The sequence below is a fragment of the Prenolepis imparis genome, unplaced genomic scaffold, assembly GCF_030444845.1.
Source record: "Prenolepis imparis isolate NDT839.2.m4 unplaced genomic scaffold, iyPreImpa1.0 SCAF_15, whole genome shotgun sequence".
Taxonomy (NCBI): Eukaryota; Metazoa; Arthropoda; class Insecta; order Hymenoptera; family Formicidae; genus Prenolepis; species Prenolepis imparis.
In genome coordinates this window covers 412,695-430,577 of record NW_028141173.1, presented here as the reverse complement: position 1 = coordinate 430,577, position 17,883 = coordinate 412,695, and the positions used below count along the sequence as shown (strand labels likewise).

The 17,883-nt window shown below is 35.0% G+C and overlaps 1 protein-coding gene and 2 long non-coding RNA genes across 26 annotated transcripts in view; 1 reads left to right on the top strand and 2 right to left on the bottom strand.

Moving 5' to 3' along the window:
* LOC145946103 (uncharacterized) overlaps positions 1-17,883 on the bottom strand; it is a 198,757-nt gene that overhangs the window by 114,180 nt on the left and 66,694 nt on the right. The window lies entirely within an intron of this gene.
* Positions 1-17,883, top strand: part of LOC145946110 (uncharacterized) — a 112,715-nt gene that overhangs the window by 32,669 nt on the left and 62,163 nt on the right. The gene's annotated exons all lie outside the window — the stretch shown is intronic.
* LOC145946108 (uncharacterized) lies at positions 734-12,891 on the bottom strand. Its single transcript, XR_014426981.1, has 3 exons — positions 12,401-12,891; positions 10,959-11,043; positions 734-966 (listed from the first exon to the last, which is right to left on the bottom strand). It is a non-coding gene; the product is annotated as an uncharacterized LOC145946108 (long non-coding RNA).

Below are 17,883 nucleotides of genomic sequence, written 5' to 3'. Positions count from 1 at the left end.
TAATAATCATTAATGATAAGAAAATTATATAATAAAATATTTATTTTGTTTTGCTAAATGGTTACAAGTTTTCTATTTAATTGATTTATATTTGAATATAATACATTTTTTTGGGGCTTTTTTTTTTTTTTTTAGTTTCTAGATTTAGTGGGAACATTCAGATTTAAATCGATTTATTTATTTTAGAAATTTTGAAAACAATTGCACATCTCTCCTTAGCATATGATAATAAAGAAAAAATTAAATATATAATCGTACGCCCATTCTAAATTTATATTTTATATAAAAAATGTTTCATAACAATCGATAGAATTAAAAGCAGCGAGAAGCAGTAAGTTTAAATTGGTATTAGTAATAGCAGGGAAATTAATCAAAATAAAATACCAGTCATATCAGGGGTGCATTGTAAGAGAATATCTAAATTACAAGTCAGCGTTTATCTTATTTCGGTTTACGATCTGAAATAATCAAAGCTTACTCGTATTAGGCACGAAAAATTTATATCTCCTGTGATATCAATATTTTTTTAACGCTAATTGGAAACACATTGAACTAGTAACGGATACTCGGTCCGGAGTTTAGCAGAGATGGTAACGAAAATAATGCCGAGAACGGCGCCCCGTCCTTACAATCAGCTATCGTTACCTGAAGCCTCGGAATCGGAGCCTGGCGTGGGGCTAGCATCCACACTGTGCCTAGATCCTTGGCAGCACTCACTGCACTTGCTGCACATCGTCTCCCCCGGGAATAAAATCGACGTGAACGACGGTTCTTAGCACTTGTCTTCGATCGTGGCGGTTCCGGTCGGCGGCATTATACGCGCGTGATCGTCATCGTATGAAAGAAACGCCGCGCCGATCCGAAAGCTTTGCCGATCATCGAGCGTCGACTATCGCGTACGCGAATACGGAATCATCGTCGATCCGGTTCTTTCGGCGATTCCCATCGTAAAGCCGCGAATGTTGACTGCAATAGAATTTTCTACTTGAGATCATTCGTCCCTATTTTATTGATTATAAAAAGGATTGATAAATAAGTCCAACGTGTAAAATCTGTTATAAGGCCGACAATTTCACCTACATGATGATATATCACGCGCTGTCAAGCGATTTAAAGGTCTGATTAGCACAAAATTAATTGTTTATATATTTTTTTGGGAGGAACGAGAGAAGTTTTCGTTAATTATCATATTTACAAAAATTATATACAAATATAGAATATCGGTCTCCTTATATAGAGATTCGTACCAAAGCGAGATATAAACGATATATAAACCAGGTGATATTTTTAATTAATAAATAAACGTTGACAAAATTCAACCTCTAATAACGACCATTAATAACCGCGCCGTTGATATCGGCTCGCAAATATGAGTTCGTAATATTTGGCTATCCCCGCATGTGTGATCCTCGGCCCCTCGTTTAACCCGGCGAAAGTGAAACATATAACCTCTACCATACGCGCCTCTAATGGATGGTGAGCACTCGTCGTTAACGAGATGAACGATGCTGGCTAGACTTGCACGAGAGCATGAAGGGAGAACTCTGCAAGTACGGAATAAGGTCTGAAAGTACTGTTGATTTAGGGGCGAAGAATTCATTTCGCGTACGCGCGGATTGTAAAGTCGCGAAGCACGCGAATCTCGAATGGAAACATGATTGGATTAGCTGCGAAATTAGGGCGATGAAAGTATCGCGAAAAAGTGCGAACGTTGTAATACGAAAGAAGTTCTTATACACATTATTTATTCCTATACAAATGATCGCGAGAGTCCAGAAGTCGTTGCTTTTTACATTATTCAAATATGATTAATCGACGGTTATTATTAATTGTGGATAGTTCTGTCGTAAAGAATTAAAGCCGATAGAAATATCGGATATCGACAGTATTGTGAATGGCCGGCGATTTGAAACATTCAAGTGGCGGCCATTGTTACGCTCGCCACCGACGACCATATCGATGCCTGACGCTATTATTTACAAAACTAACGATTTGCGATCGTTTTATCGCTTTTATTATTTCCAATATCGCATCGTGCGTGAATGTAGAGTATACGTGAAACAATGTTGCAATTATAAATATTTTGCAAGACAACCGAAAAATAAAAATATTTTATTAGCGTTTTTCAATTTAATCCGAGTAAAAGTTTTTTTTAACTGTTTTATTAAAAATGTTATTACTATTAGATATGATAGCATTGCTGCTTATTATTTCGAACATTATATAAATATTTGAGTATAAAATTCAACAATTTTCTTCATCAAAACGTTTATTTATTTATTTATATAAAAAGCATTTAGATGCAATAATATACTATATTTTAATTTATATTATAAATAATTATCATACATAACATGAAAAATAATAATTGGTATAATAAATGACAAGTATATGAGCTCTCAGTAGTTATGCGCGTTAAATGTCAGACAGAATATAGGGGAAATAGTGATAGATGGTGCGACAATATTCAGACAAAGAGAAAAAGAATTAAAAATATCTATTATTTTTCATTTACCAATAAATAAGAAGTCATATTTATAATAACAAATAAACTTTAACGAAAAATAATATATTATTAATAATAATTATTAGCGCGATTTTAGAGAAGAAATTTTCTCTCGCACATAGTTTTGCTTTTAAGCTGCAAGTTCAAAACAAGCTGCACTCAAAGCGAAGTAAAGGTCAGATATTAAAAGCATATGTGCTGTTGTCGAGATAGAAAGAATTTAATTCTCCTGCCAGTTGCAAACAGAATTATCTCCGCCATGCTCTGCGTTGCAGATTTTATCATTTTGGAATATCAGTCTGTCACACTGTTCCTTAAGTTAATCAAGTGCGGCATGAATATTTTTGGAAATTTATTATCACGAAAATTATTTTCACTCTCCACAGTTAACTTTCGAACGGAATTTCAACGCGTAAAATATCTTTATAGTCGATTAATACACGAATGTTCATGTCGCGGAAAATTACACCGTTGTTCGCGTCTCGAGTCTCGAGGAAGTATCTTTATGTATCTCATCAAGTCAGATGAAACTGTAGACCGAATTGAGATATGGATATAGCTTTAAAATACACGGTATCTTCTCGAGGCTAAAAAAAGAAGCATTCACTTTCTCTTCTCAAGTTCATAAAAAATATTTAATTGTAGAAACTAAATAAATAAATTTTTTTATATAAAAATATCCTTTCCAATATTTTGATCAAACTTGGCACTTCCATACAACTTTTAAACCGTAGAGAATGGAGAGAAAGCAGGAAAAATATGTGTGACGCACTGATAAAAATCAAACACCACAAAGAGCCAAACAGAATTTCGCAAAATATTCACGGTTTTTTCACGGCAAAGGAAAGAACTCTGTTCCGCGGTTTTTTTATACCACGAGAAAGAAAAACGTTGCCCCGAAAGCAGCGGAAACGGAGAAAAGGGGTGTGGAAAAAAATGCCGTTGGAAAACACATCGTGTTTTCGTGGAACCAGCAGCACGCGGTCTGTCGCGGGCGAGGCGTTCGTGCGTGTTTCTCGTTTCGCATTCGCGGAAAAATGATACGCGTAACGCGGCTTATGCGTGCCGCGGGCGAGGGCGGATAACTGGAGCGACGGAGGGGTGACGGTTACTGGGGCAAAAGTGTACACCCGGTGCGCGTTAGATGGGTGACCGATAGATGGGTGCATGCGCGTGCACGCAACCACCCCGTTCTCACCTCTTCTGCCATTCTCCCCCTGCGCCCTTTTCCCTCTCCATCCTCCAACTCCCCGTATCGAATATACGTGCACACACACCGCTTATTTTCCGTTTCGAGAGATCGATCTTGGTATATACGGCACGTTCTCGATAGGTTTTCTTTTTTTTTCTTTTTTCTTTTTTTTTTGCGTGTTTCTCGTGCGCGAATGTGTGACGAAATCGATGAATTTCGCTTGGATCGAACACGGATATAGGTACGGGAGAAGAAAGGCGACGAACGGAGTCGTTACCACAATCGCGGCGACTGTGTTAATTATGACGAGCCGCGCGCACGCGAGCTGAAAGACGCTTTGCGAGACGCGGGAAAATGACGCGGCTATAATTTGATTAATTCGACGCTCATTATCGGCCGATTCTCGTGGTATCCATTCTCGGCAGTGTTACGAGCGTCATTATACGAATACGCGTAGGAGGAGAAGGGGAGAGGCGGGAGAACATTTGAATATTGGAGCATGGTTGAATAATTTATATCATTTACATATTCCGCGCATCTCTCGCGAGATAAGAAGTAGAACTCAGTGTCTTTCGCATTTTTCGAGAGAGTTGCATTTTGCATTTCTCCGAAAAGGAGCGGAAAAGGATTTACCGGTGAAAGATATTTGTGCAACTTTTAATCATAGAAATAGTTTTTTTAATGTAATGCTCTCAAGGAGGATGATGGAAATTCCACGCAAAGTGTACGCTAGTTATTTCCTTAAAAAAAAAAGAATTTTATGCTAAAAAGCTGAATATTGAATATGCAAAGAGGATTGCCTCAAGAGTTGGCACTTGGAAATCGGCGCCAGACCGTTTTATATCGAAATGCTACAAATTAAAGGGTGGAAATTTGCATCCGGTTATCATTCTTTCAACATGCCATTGCACAAAATCACAGTCTATTTCGCACGTTTGCCGTATCATTTTGTTATGGCTATCTAAAGCGCGAGGCACTTTGATACATTTCGTCGTCGGCAATCGCATTTACAGTTCAAAGGAATCGTGACTGCGACGTCGACGGTATAAAACACGCGTCGTTTCTTCAAATCCATCTCACAGCATCATGCTACAATTTTTTTTCAATCCCGTGTCATTTCACTGTAAATCTCTTTAGCATTTTCGTCACTTTATGCATTCTTCTTTAAGTCTTTCGTGCCTTCTAAAAATTGCAGTATGACCATCAGCTATTTTGTAAATTATATAGATAAAATTTTACATCTTTGCAAAAGAAAGCACAACAATTTTTTGCTGAGTGTGATGTAAGAAAACTAATGAATTCCCGTTTCTCGTGAGATGCCATGTGTGCTACGCTTTAAATAAATTAAATAAATGGAGAAAGAGACAGAGAAAAAATACCCTCGAGGGTATACAACGACGTATTGGATCAATGAGACGTCAACGCATCTCCGCCGCGGTACGAAGTAGCGACTTCCTGGATATTTCCAGCCTCATCTATTAGGGCTCGCGGAATGCACGCGCGGTCGGATCTAAAAATAAAATCTTCTTTAAATGACCGCCGCCGGCGTCGTCAGCGTATCGCTTATGGAGTATTTTTAATTACGGTTAAACGCGAACGGGCGCGTCGATCTATCGACTTTACGGTCGAACGAGCACGGTAAATAGCTCATCGTGTTTCTCTCGCATTTCAGTGGCGATCGTCTTTTACGAGCAGACGTCGTCCAGGTATTATTCGCGGATTTGCCGCCGCTCGTAAAAGCGGCCGCCGATTCGCGACGATGTAACGATGCCAAAGATATGCGGATTCCCCGTCTCGAGGTCGATCGATATCGAAGCCATTCGCTCCTATCGCAAGTTGCACCCCTGTTCTCTTCCGTCTTCCCATTTTTGACGGTGTATCCTATATCGCGACACAGGCTCTCTCTGTCTCACCGCAATATCTGATTTTATGGGACCCCGCAAACGTATACGGGTACGTATTTCATAAACTAACGGCACACACGGACGTGCATTCGAGAGCCTAATATCGTCGAATTGGTTATGCATGATTGCCGCATCGGTATTCGGTTTTCGTACATATATCGAATATTAAATTATTCAACTGACAAAGAGAGAGAATGAGACTTATGGTTTCGGAGAAAAGATTCTAATAAAAATAAATATTTTAAAAGGGAGGCTGTTTTGTTTTTTTCTCTCACTATCTTTGCTTATCAGGCATATTCGCATGCGATCGTATTGCAATTTGTTGAAAAGTCCGCAAACCATGAAATAAACTTTCTATACTTATTATTATTCGACGTAAAAATGTAATGATAAATGATAAATTTCGTCAAAATTGAATGTGTGAAGTTGGAACCCCTATGTTATGCTATCATAGTTCTGTTAAGAGTTCTGAGTTATTTAGAACCATAGGAAGAGTTCTTGATAATTTTTAGAAATAGTTCCGGTTATTACGATAACGAAAATGAGTTTCAAAAAATAGGGGTGCCAACTTCACATTTTTTTACACATCGAGTCCTAATAGTTTTGAGCAGAGTTTTAAGGTTCTTTTAATATATAGTTCCAGATTATTTTTTGAAAGAGTTCTGCAATTTTTAGATAAAAAAACATACCTTCAATATCGAAGATATTTTAGAAATATCTTCGATATTGAAGGTACGTTTTTTTATCTAAAAATTGCAGAACTCTTTCAAAAAATAATCTGGAACTATATATTAAAAGAACCTTAAAACTCTGCTCAAAACTATTAGGACTCGATGTGTAAAAAAATGTGAAGTTGGCACCCCTATTTTCCGATCGCACACGTGAAATTGATCTCGTTGATCGTGAATCTCGCTCAATGTTCGTCTCGCTGCATCCTTCGGCGACTTCAGTGCGTCGCGGCGAAGTCGATCTCTTGATCATCTTCGTTTGATAAGCCCCTGCGAAAATGGAGCTTCGGTTTTATTCGCGCGCGAATAAGCTCTCGCGAGTCTCGCGTTTTACCGAAACGCGTCGAAGATTGTGATAGCTAAAACCCGGGCGTCGCCGCACGTTGCGAACGAAAAAAAATAACGCGAGTGCAAGTGTTTCGAAACTTCTACGAGAAGGAGGCCCGGGGAGGCATCGGGCAACAAAGGAGCAACCGTGAGGTGAATAAATTTTAATTGTTTAATAGTTACATAGTTTCTGATTATTTTTTGAAAGAGTTTTGCAATTATATAGAGATAAAAAAAACATACTTTCAATATCGAAGATATTTTAGAAATATCTTCGATATTGAAGGTACGTTTTTTTATCTAAAAATTGCAGAACTCTTTCAAAAAATAATCTGGAACTATATAACTATTTAAAAGAACCTTAAAACTCTGCTCAAAACTATTGGAACTCGATGTGTAAAAAAATGTGAAGTTGGCACCCCTATTTTTTGAAACTGATTTTCGTTATCGTAATGACCGGAACTATTTCTAAAAATTATCAAGAACTCTTCCTATGGTTCTAAATAACTCAGAACACTTAACAGAACTATGATAGCATAACATATTAGGGGTGCCACTTCACACACCCAAAATTTCGTCAATTTTTCAATTTTTTTATATTCTAGACGAGATTCAATAAATATCATTTATCATCATTATTTATCTATAAGCAAATATCTTTCTATACTTGCGCACATATATAAACGCCTCCAAATTATAATGCATTTTACCATAAAAATGTGCATTAATGATCGAAAATGATCGAAATGATTTGATGATCGAAATGATAACAACATTAATACGATGCTGCTGCATATAGTATTATCTAAACTTATCATAAAAGTTTCTGTAGTTTTCTCCAAAGTAATATAAAATAAAAAAGATAAATTAATGCTTTTATATTGAAATTTAATATGTGCAAGTAAATGTGCGATTCGAATAGCTCATCCATTCTTTGCTTAAATATGAACAGTAATTGAAATATTACATTGTTACATATAATTACATAACCGCGTATATTAATCAATGTTTTAATTGCATTTTTATGATTGTTTATTCGCACGTAAAAACTGATTGCATCTGAATTGCATCCCAGATATTTCATTTTACCGAGAATATCGTGAGTATAGGAAGATAGAGCAAAAGTCGATACCAGATGATATAAAACCATCAAATTTTAATTAATCACACGAGATGGAAATAATCGTGAAATGTTTGAGGAGAGATGTGAGACAGAAATTGAGAATATAAAAAACAAGAAAAGTGCGAAAAGGGAAATACAGTACAAATTAGTTGAGCGAACCGGAATTCACTTATCCGTATTTTATTAAATATTGCGGTACTTTGATATTATCCTTTTGCTTCAGAATATAATTTTCAAAAAATATATGTGAGGTGAAGAGTTCGTAGTTTTATTGTCTTCATAAGCTGTCAGAACATATGGTGCTTAATAGATGTCTGCATCGTTCTATTATAAACTAAAAACAGAGGAATCTTTTTTTTTTTTTTTGTTATAAATATAATATGTATGTATATATGTATAATTTACACACATATAGTACTTAAAATATTTCTCTATTTGGAATCTCGCTATTTTCGATGCGCGAAAAGAATTAATATTATAAACCATTGATTCACGTTGTTGTGAGAGCTTTTATTAAATTCTTTGAATTTATAATTTTTGAAGCATTCCGTGTATGTATACGCGGATGCTAGGTCAAGAGAACGTGCGCAGTTATGCCACCTCAAATTGAACGTAATTCGGTTGCTGGAATCTGGACACCCGCACGCCATGCAGAATTTGCTCGAACGAGAGACGAAATTCGTCTTGAAATTGGGTTAAGAGAACATGCACACCCACGCTGCGTTCCTATAGCCAATATCCCTCAGCCATTTAATCATGATTGTTATCAGGGGTTATCGTAGCTACGCTCAAATAATTGATTCTATTTATACGGGTGTACATTTCTGCGAAGAAAAAGCACGGTTGAATAATTAATTGTATTATAAAAAAATATTAATTATATCAAATCTATATCAAAATTTACATTTTGGAAATATATTTATATTTAAATTTTTTAAAAACATCACGTAAAATGAAAAATAAGATTAAAATTTGATGATTCGTTGATATTTGTTTATAAAAAAATATTATTAGGATATTGTTTTACATTTCGTTACGAACTTATCGGTAAATGTTTCTTATAACAATGGATTTAGTGCGACTCTGCGGTTATTAATGCTTCCATTTTTGCTTCCTACGTCTTTAAGCAAGTAAAATCCCCTCGAGCAGATGGAAAGATATAAAAAGATAATGAGGAGTACAAAGAAAATAAATTGGAAGACGGTTGAATAAGAAAGTCAAAAGAACATGGCGTTTCGAGAGAAGGTTACTTTATGTCGATTGATAAAAATTATGCAACGAAGCGTTGTTAAAAACATTCTGCAAGTATTAACATTGGACTTCTTTTTTACGCGATAACATTAATAAGTCTACAACATATTTTTTTTCTTTGCTATTTATGTAAGTGGAATTTTAACTTTTTATATTTACACAAACTTTCTTAACGTGTCTATCTTTGGCAAAATATATGATAAGCGTCAAAATGAAAACACAATATCTCCAAAGAAAGATAAAATGAAAAACGTAAGACTGATAGAATAAATTGAAAGATGACAGTAAATCAATACGTCACGTCTTATATGAGACAATATCAGGAACACGAAAGACTTCAATTTTATGTCGGCTATGTATTATTTATGATTACTACTACTAAAAAAATTTTAATTCATCAATTTTTTGTCAAGTGCATAATTTTTGTCGAAACAGTTAATATTATGTCGAAATATTCTAAAAACAAATTTCTTAATTGCGTGTAAATATAAAAAACAGATTCGAAAATAATTAGTATCATATTTTAACAAAGTATATTTCAAGTTTTTATACAATTCATTAAAATTAAACTTCATAACAACTTGATTTTTGCTTAACATTTTTATAAAATCACTGAAAAGTTTCCTCTTATTTCTCAGTTTTATTGCAATAATAAATTAATCTCTATGATATCTTTCTCTATATGTGCAAGTGCAAAATTTTGTTTCTTTTTCGTATAATTTAAAGGTAAATTGCAAAATAAAATACTATAGAGGTGACAAGTCCTACATCTAGCAAATTGTGAGAGAGAAGAGAAAAAAATCAAAAATATAACACACAAAATGCATTGTATAGAAAGAGAAGAATCCTTTCCACTGTCAAGTTGTACAGTCGCGCAATGAAGCGTAGTTGAATTATTTCTTAAGTGGCGATTAACTAAGAGCGCTTACGGAAGAAAAAGCTAACTGTGTCAGCATTCCCACGGGTCAATGACTTTTGTAATACGTTTAAACTACGCAGTTTGAGAATATGCAAAGAGCAAAAGATTTTATTCTTAAGAATAATGATTCGTTACATTGCTTCTAACAAGATTATTTGCGTCTATAATAATATGTAAATAATTTAAATATTTTCTCAATTATACGAGAAAGATGATTTCTCAAACAATATGCAGTGGGAAAAATTAACTAAAGAAAAATGTTTGAAAAAAATATGCAAGGATGTTTGCATTTTCTACTCAAACAGGAATTGCGATTTAAAAATGTACGATAAAACTTTACAAGCGAATCGTGCCAAAGGGTTAAATAAAATTTCTATAAACATTCGTTCGGAAACGTATTACTCCTTTCGTGTTATTTCACGATGTTGAGACAAGTCTATTGACGCGCTCGAACAGTTCACACAAAGTGACCCTTTGCCAGAAAACTGTTTTACACTTGGGGATTTACTCAACGATGACTGCAACGAACCGATAAATGAAAGTATTTTAAGAATTGTATACATTCGATACATACAAAGTTATTTTCGTGCTGAAAATACGTATTTTTCGATTAATCTTTAATTCTTCTTCATAGTTTTCAATTATGCGGCATCATCGCGATAATTGACAATAATAAATTTTATTTTTCGACAATACTCGAAAGTATATAATTTTTTATAGGGGAGAGAAAGAGAGAGAGAGAGAAAGAAGGGCGATGTCAATCGTATGAAGTGACGCAACGTGATTGTTAAACTTTGGTGGTTTCAAAAAGCCAGGTAACGCGATAACATGTTACTGTATGCGTGTAAGAAGCTGGTTAACACACAACTTAGCTCACAACTCCCGATATTGATGACTCTAAATCCACTGTGAAATTTCGAAGTGTTTGGAACGTTTCCTCCCGAAAGCATCGCGAGACGACGTTTCAAGCCCTTCCAATCACGGTGACGTGTATCGTTGAGAAAGTACCTTCCTCCAAGTTCGTTCCGGGATGGAGTATATTGGTCAGCTCGGAGTTTCCGTTCCGTTCAATAGAGTATTCGTCGATCTTGCCCTTCGAACGAGAAAATAGTCTTAAACTCTGCAATCATCCTATACGATCACCCTTTCATCTTTTGCTTTTACCCCACGTAAACGAAAGAGTTAAACCACGTTAAAGAGTAAATGCATTTTTATAATTTTAATTTGATTAACAAAATCTTCGAATCCTATACTCATATAAATAAATTATTATAATAATGTATAATAGTAAAATTCTTGTTTGAGTTACGCAATTTAATAAATTTCAAAATGAAATAATTCATTTAAAATAATAATAATAATAAAAATAATTTATTTCTTATTCTATAAAATTCGGTAAAATTATAATTATAATTATTCACGGCAAATTCACAAAATAGGCTTTAATTTCTGTTAGAATAGTAATGTCGTACGCGAGATGCAATTACGTTGTAATGTTCGAGTAGGTGTTCGTTTTGTGGTACCTGCAATGAGATCACGTAATTCACGTGCACGAGGCGCGACATACGCGAGGGAATATAGATGCGTCGCGTAAGTGACAAGCAGGAACAAACAACGGGAGTGTGACACGAGTTTTCCGTGCACGAGATTTCCTCATAACAAGCTGGAAAATTATTCACGCGTGGTTTATGTGCGCGCGGTATAAATACATATACGCGGCAGAGCGCGCGCATCGACATCGCCATTAATTATCATCATATTGTAAGGCCCGCACAGATTTCCGCCAACAACGATGGCAACGATAGAGGAAACAGTAATTCTAAAACAGTTCGAAATCAGTTGAATACTCCGATTTTCTTTATCGTCACTGCGCTTTAAACGCGTTATATTTATAAATTAATTTTTTTCATAATTTAATTATAAATATTTTTTTTTAATGTTACTGGTCGTATACAGTCCCAACAATGATTTATAGATTCTACAACTTATATTTTAATTTATCAACAATATACGCGATCGCGAATTGCATAAAGAAACGCTAGCGAATTTTGAAAATAATAATATGTGATGTTTAAAATATTTTCGCAAGACTTTGCTTTCCTCGTTATCTTTAAGAGCATTTCTCTCGACGAATAATTTAAAGAGCTAGGGGCTGAGCGTACAGTGCTCTATCGCGAAATGGAAGATACGAAAAGAAATAACATTTGTCGAGGATGAAGAGCGATGGAGAGATCGACAAATAATCCATCCGTTCTTTGAGAAATCGCGTTCATTCCGATGAGCTCTAGTAACCTCGCAAAAAATGATTAAGGAACACTCTCGTGGGATAATAATTATCGCGTTCGTGGTCGTCGACGTCACCGCTGCGAATTACACGCGGGTGTTTCGTGCTATCTACAACTCTGAGGGGGCCCCGGGTAATTGGAGACGAAGCATTCGTCGGGCTCAACTTTGTTACCGCCTGTGCTCCAGTCTCTCCTTCTCGTCTTCATCGGGTTGGGATCTTCTCTTTCTCTCTCTCTCGCTCTCTCTTTTGCTCGTTTTTCTCTGTCCAGTACACGTGGTAACGAGATTCCAGAATTAAACCGTCCACCGTGAAACGACCAGCTGGAGAGAATCTCCTTTCGCGTCTTTCTTTCCACTTCTTCGTTCTCGCTCTCTTTTACCGGAGTTACGTTTAATACCTACAACTCGATCCTGCTATTCGCTTATTACGTCGCGAATAGTTATTTATCTCGCATTTCCTTAGATCGGGAAAAGATTGTAAGTCGCAAATGTGGATTTCATGAATTATTTCGATAATCAAAACTCTCATTTTATTGTTTTCTCGCTAAATAAAAATGTTACTTTGTAATCAAACTTTGAGCCACCTATATGTATCATATTATACATTTTCGCAGCTTTCTGTAATACCACGTAAAAACGCGAAACATTTAATTGATTTGATACTCGATTCGTGCATACTGTTGTGAAATATTGGAATATTTATATCTTTTACAATTTCATGCCTCGAATAGAGTGAAATGTTTCGAAAAATCGACATCAAACCAAAACGCGCTGTCTTTCGCAATTTAATGAAAAATGATAGAACAGTTGGTGCGCACATTATATGTATAATATACATATATAGTAGCGATCAGAGATCAGCTGCGTGTCACGCGTTAATTGTTTCGCTGTTCAACGTTATTAATAATTCTATAATATATGATTAATAATTCTTTGGTCGACTATTTATTATTGTCGTGTGTAATCAAGTGCTCCAACACATTAAAAAATCTTTCCCATATTCTCAATTTTACATACTAAATATGATAAATATATATGTACACGATTAAGAGATGAATTATAAAAAAAACGATTGAAAATGTGTTGGCCTTTTAAATTATATTAGATCGGATGAGAATAGTTGATGGATTAATTAACTTTTCGTTAACTTTCTCTTCTCAGGCCATAAGCCATGCTATAATCCATAAAGGAGAGATGGAAGGGCTTCTAAAGGACTAAAGAACAAAGTTACCTAGTTTAGTTACCTAACCGAACATTAATGCAATTCGCTTGTAATCATCAACTATAATATCATACCATCATACTTTAGACAATGCCACGCTATTAACTTTGCGATCACATGTGATCTTGTATTCTGTTGTATTAAAAATTGTATTTTATTTTTATGAGCCTTGTTATTGATTTTTCTTTTCATATTTCGTAAACTATGCTCTTAACCATAATCGTGTAAACGGTCACTTGTAAATGCATGATATTATGCCATTGTGGAAGTGCAAAACGCTGTTTGTGCATGTATAGATGAGGCGCAGTATTTAGGGCGAAGGGGAAGAAAAGTTTATAAAAACAAAACGAAACTAGAGCACTGCACTTTCTGTCAACTATTTTTTTTCTTTCAACAATATGCTACCTTTTCCCCTTTTTCCCCGCATGTCATATCGTGGCCCTTGACAGATCTACCAGTACTTTATAAAAGATCATTCACGTCATAGAGTATATTGTATAAGTGGATCATAAAAAAAGACAATGCTCGACGAAGCAATAGCGGAGAAAATTGAGAAGACACCGTGGCTTTATAAGCTTTAAGAAAAGTATATAATTATACTTTGTAAGCAGATGCAATTTTTTGCGAAATCTTATGAAAATCTTATCGCCAAATATGTCAGTTGTGTCAATCGATTCAAAACATATATAATAGTAGAATAATTAATTTTTTAACTATTAATTTTTTTTTAAATTGATTACTTAATATCTTTTAATTTAACTTGCGGAAATCAAAAATGAAAATATTATATGCTATATTATTCTTTACTCGATCTTTAAATTTTTTGACAATTATTAAATGTTTATTATTATATATAGTTATTATTATTAAATGTATTAACGAGACTTTATAAAATTTTTGCGTAGAGTGAAAAAAATCTCTGGTAGATTGAACATCGTGACTAATATTTTGTCTTTGTCGCAATTTCGCGACGTCGACGTTCTTCTGGTTCCGTTATCCTCCCCGAAAAGCCGCAAACAAAGCAATCGTTCTCGTGGCGCGGAAAAACATATACGACGTACCTATGATTTTTCACAGAAAATCCTCGCGAATGAAAACGCTTGCGCGCTCAAGCGAGATTTCGCTCTTGTTTAAAAGGCCGCTTTGATAAGCGCGTTGATTGCACCGCTAAACGTCGGCATTTTACACATCGTAGCATAATTTCTCACACTCGGCGTCCATTCATTCACGTTCGTTCCCTCCACTTTAGCTTTCTGTAAGAATGCATCTACCGGGATTATTTAAAATTCTTGCAGATCTTAGTTTATTTATAAAAGAAAAGGTTTGGGTGCTTTCGACGAATATCATTTCATAGATGTCGAATATAATTTTTTTAAATATAATAATGTATATAATACATTTCTGATGTTATTTTTTGAAGACTTTTTATAACAATTTTGTAATATAAAGATATATCCGAAATAGAATTTTTGTTCCAAAATATGGAACGCGGGTTAATGAAATAAAAGATTTCTGCGGAAATTAGAGAGTTCTCTTGAGCTCCAGCATCAGAACGCGTGAACAAGTCGTTTCTTATAAAATCGCGAAGCGTCGTACGTTTTTCCCTTTCCGTCCCTCGATGCATTTATCACGAGTAACGAGACGCGGTTCTACGTTCTCGAGTGGGTATTCTCTATAAAATTAAAGCGGCCCGGGAGAGATGCGAGCGACAGTAATTATGGAGCAGTTTATTCCTCCAACGCCTGAGTTTAGCAACGCGAGTCTTTTATAATGTAGGATTTTCATGGTCGGCGACCCATTTCGACGCGTGTTTTCGTGTTCCCACATTTACCCACACAATTACAAGATGCTTTTAACGATAATACATTCTGTAACGATCACATATGATGACATTGATGAAAGAGTAACGCCGATAATCCTGCAAGCATTCGTTAATTACAAAATATATAATTCGTGAGAATAAAAAAACGATATAAAAAATATATATGTATATGTAATTTTGTATTATTTGCAACGAAGCTTTTTTGGGGAAATTTACTTTTAATTAACATAAGAAATTAGAAAGTCTCTTAAATTGAAATACAAATTGAAATTTCAATGAAAATTAATTTTTTCTCGCTCACGCTTTTTTAAGAAGGGGAAGGAGGTGAATAAGAGGGGATTTATTAAAATAAATTAATCCCGAATTGAGATTTATTTTAATCACTTGATTTTATAGCGAGAAAAAAAATTAATTTTCATCGAAATTTAAATTTATATTGCGCAATACATGTGTAACTTTTATAATGCGACGCAGCAACCATGTTGCAGCTAAGACTTAAACGTGTGCAAGCAGGATTTAGTTGCAGTTATGTAATTACGCGAAGTTAAAGAGATTCAAGAAACAATATCAAAGTAGGATAAATGCCTGTTACGAAAATATACTTTTGCTAGGACGCGATAGAAGTACGTCATTCTGGTGCTGGTAGAGTTCGTTTGATCGCGAACTTTCGACTCCATCAGGCCGAACAAACTTGATGTATCGTTGAACTTTCCGCATATGGCGAACGTTGGTATATATACCTCGCCATTTTGCATCCCCGGATGTATAGTCGTGCCGTGCATAAAGCGGAAGATGATATATCATCAAAGTCCGACTTAATTTATTAATGATGAAATAAGCGTTGAAAATCTCATATACGTGCACTATCCAAAATCACATTAATTAATAAATTAAAAAATTGCTAATTAATGTTTCGAAAAAAATTCTATTCTCATTAAAAATGACGTCAGATTATATATTACATATAAAATGGATTCGTACAAGTTTCGTATCGATTCTTGCCGTCGAATCGGAAGCACCATAAATTAGCGAGGGGACGGAGAATCGCATCAGTAGAGGGCAAATCGGATAAGCATCGATTCTTGGTCCCTCGGCTGCTTTGAGGGGTATGACCCGACGTTTTGAGACGCTGGGTAATATCTGCCGTGATTATTGACTCGAGGCGATTTCGCTCAACGACCTGACGCGATGCTCTCACGTCGGATAATTGGCGATTAATAATCCGGCATAACCATCCCTGCAGAGTACGGCTTAAATCTTCCACTTTTTGCATCGCCACTTACGCAAAAACTTTTTGCTCTCGTTAATCTTGTTTACCTGGTCAACCGCGGTCGATCGATTTGCCTTTATTTTTGAATATGTTTGAATATTGAACGCGTCATTTTATCTCAACGTATTTACTAAGATTGAATGCTTTATATCTAGATATTTATATAAATAATTAATGTATTTGTTAAAAAATCTTAAATCATATTTTTATTAATTGATTGTATATAAAAATATGATTTATGACAATATCTTATATTATTTTTAAGAGGAGGAAAAAATACATTGAACACAATTCATTAGAGTATACAAAAGCAACATACAAAGGGTTCAGAATTCTTGATCGCTCCATTGGTCAATAGAGAACGGCCCTTAACCCCGATCCGCTCTTGCATCGGCATTGTCTTCTCTTTGTTAGACGAGTGAACAGAGTAGCGGGCATTTCTAGAGCGTGAATGTGTAAACGAGCGGTTATTCCACTTCTTCGCGAATACATTGACGGGTCAAGGGCAATCGCAAAGCGATTGCATCTCTCTGCAAGATTTATTTTTATTTCTCGAGTTAACGGGAAGCAACGTATAGGCTGTTTCAAAAATGGCAAAAAGTTGATATACGTAATGTCGCGTTAAAATGTTGTCAACGTCTCGCTTTTAAATCGAATGACAAATGTTTAATTAATTACTTAAATTTCTGACACTTAATTCGAGAGAAATTAAACATCCATTTTGATCAGACAAATTAAATTTAGTAAACAGGTAATTTAGCTGTAAAAATTACGAAGCAGGGAAGACTGGTTGATCGGCGATCGATCTAAATTTACTTGTACAGGTCTCCATTCGATTAACTACTATTGCGGTAGCTTATCTGGGTCAGTTATAAAGCCTTTTTTTGCTACGCGATTGCTCTCACGTTCTTTTATAAAAACCGATCATAATTTGTTGCGAATTTGCAGCAAAAATTGTTGTTGAACAATCGTCTATCAAGTATCTGATGACCGTGAAATTAATATCCCATTGTCAGAACTTTGATAGAATTCAATAGAATACGATTGATGAAACTCTTTTAAAAAAAACTATCGATTTCCATTGAAAAAAATTTAACAATATAAAAATAAAAAAAACATTTTTGAGTTAAGGAAATTTGAGAAATTTTTTACTCGAAAACTGTAAAATTTCCAAGATTTTTTAAAACGTATCAGAAAGTTAATAATTTGGAATAAGTCAAAATGATAATTGGTAGAATTTCTATCGATTATTATAAAAATATGAGATTCTAATTTGGCAAAGATGAAAAGTATTAGAATTCCATAATTCACGAACCAACTTTGCCGAATTATT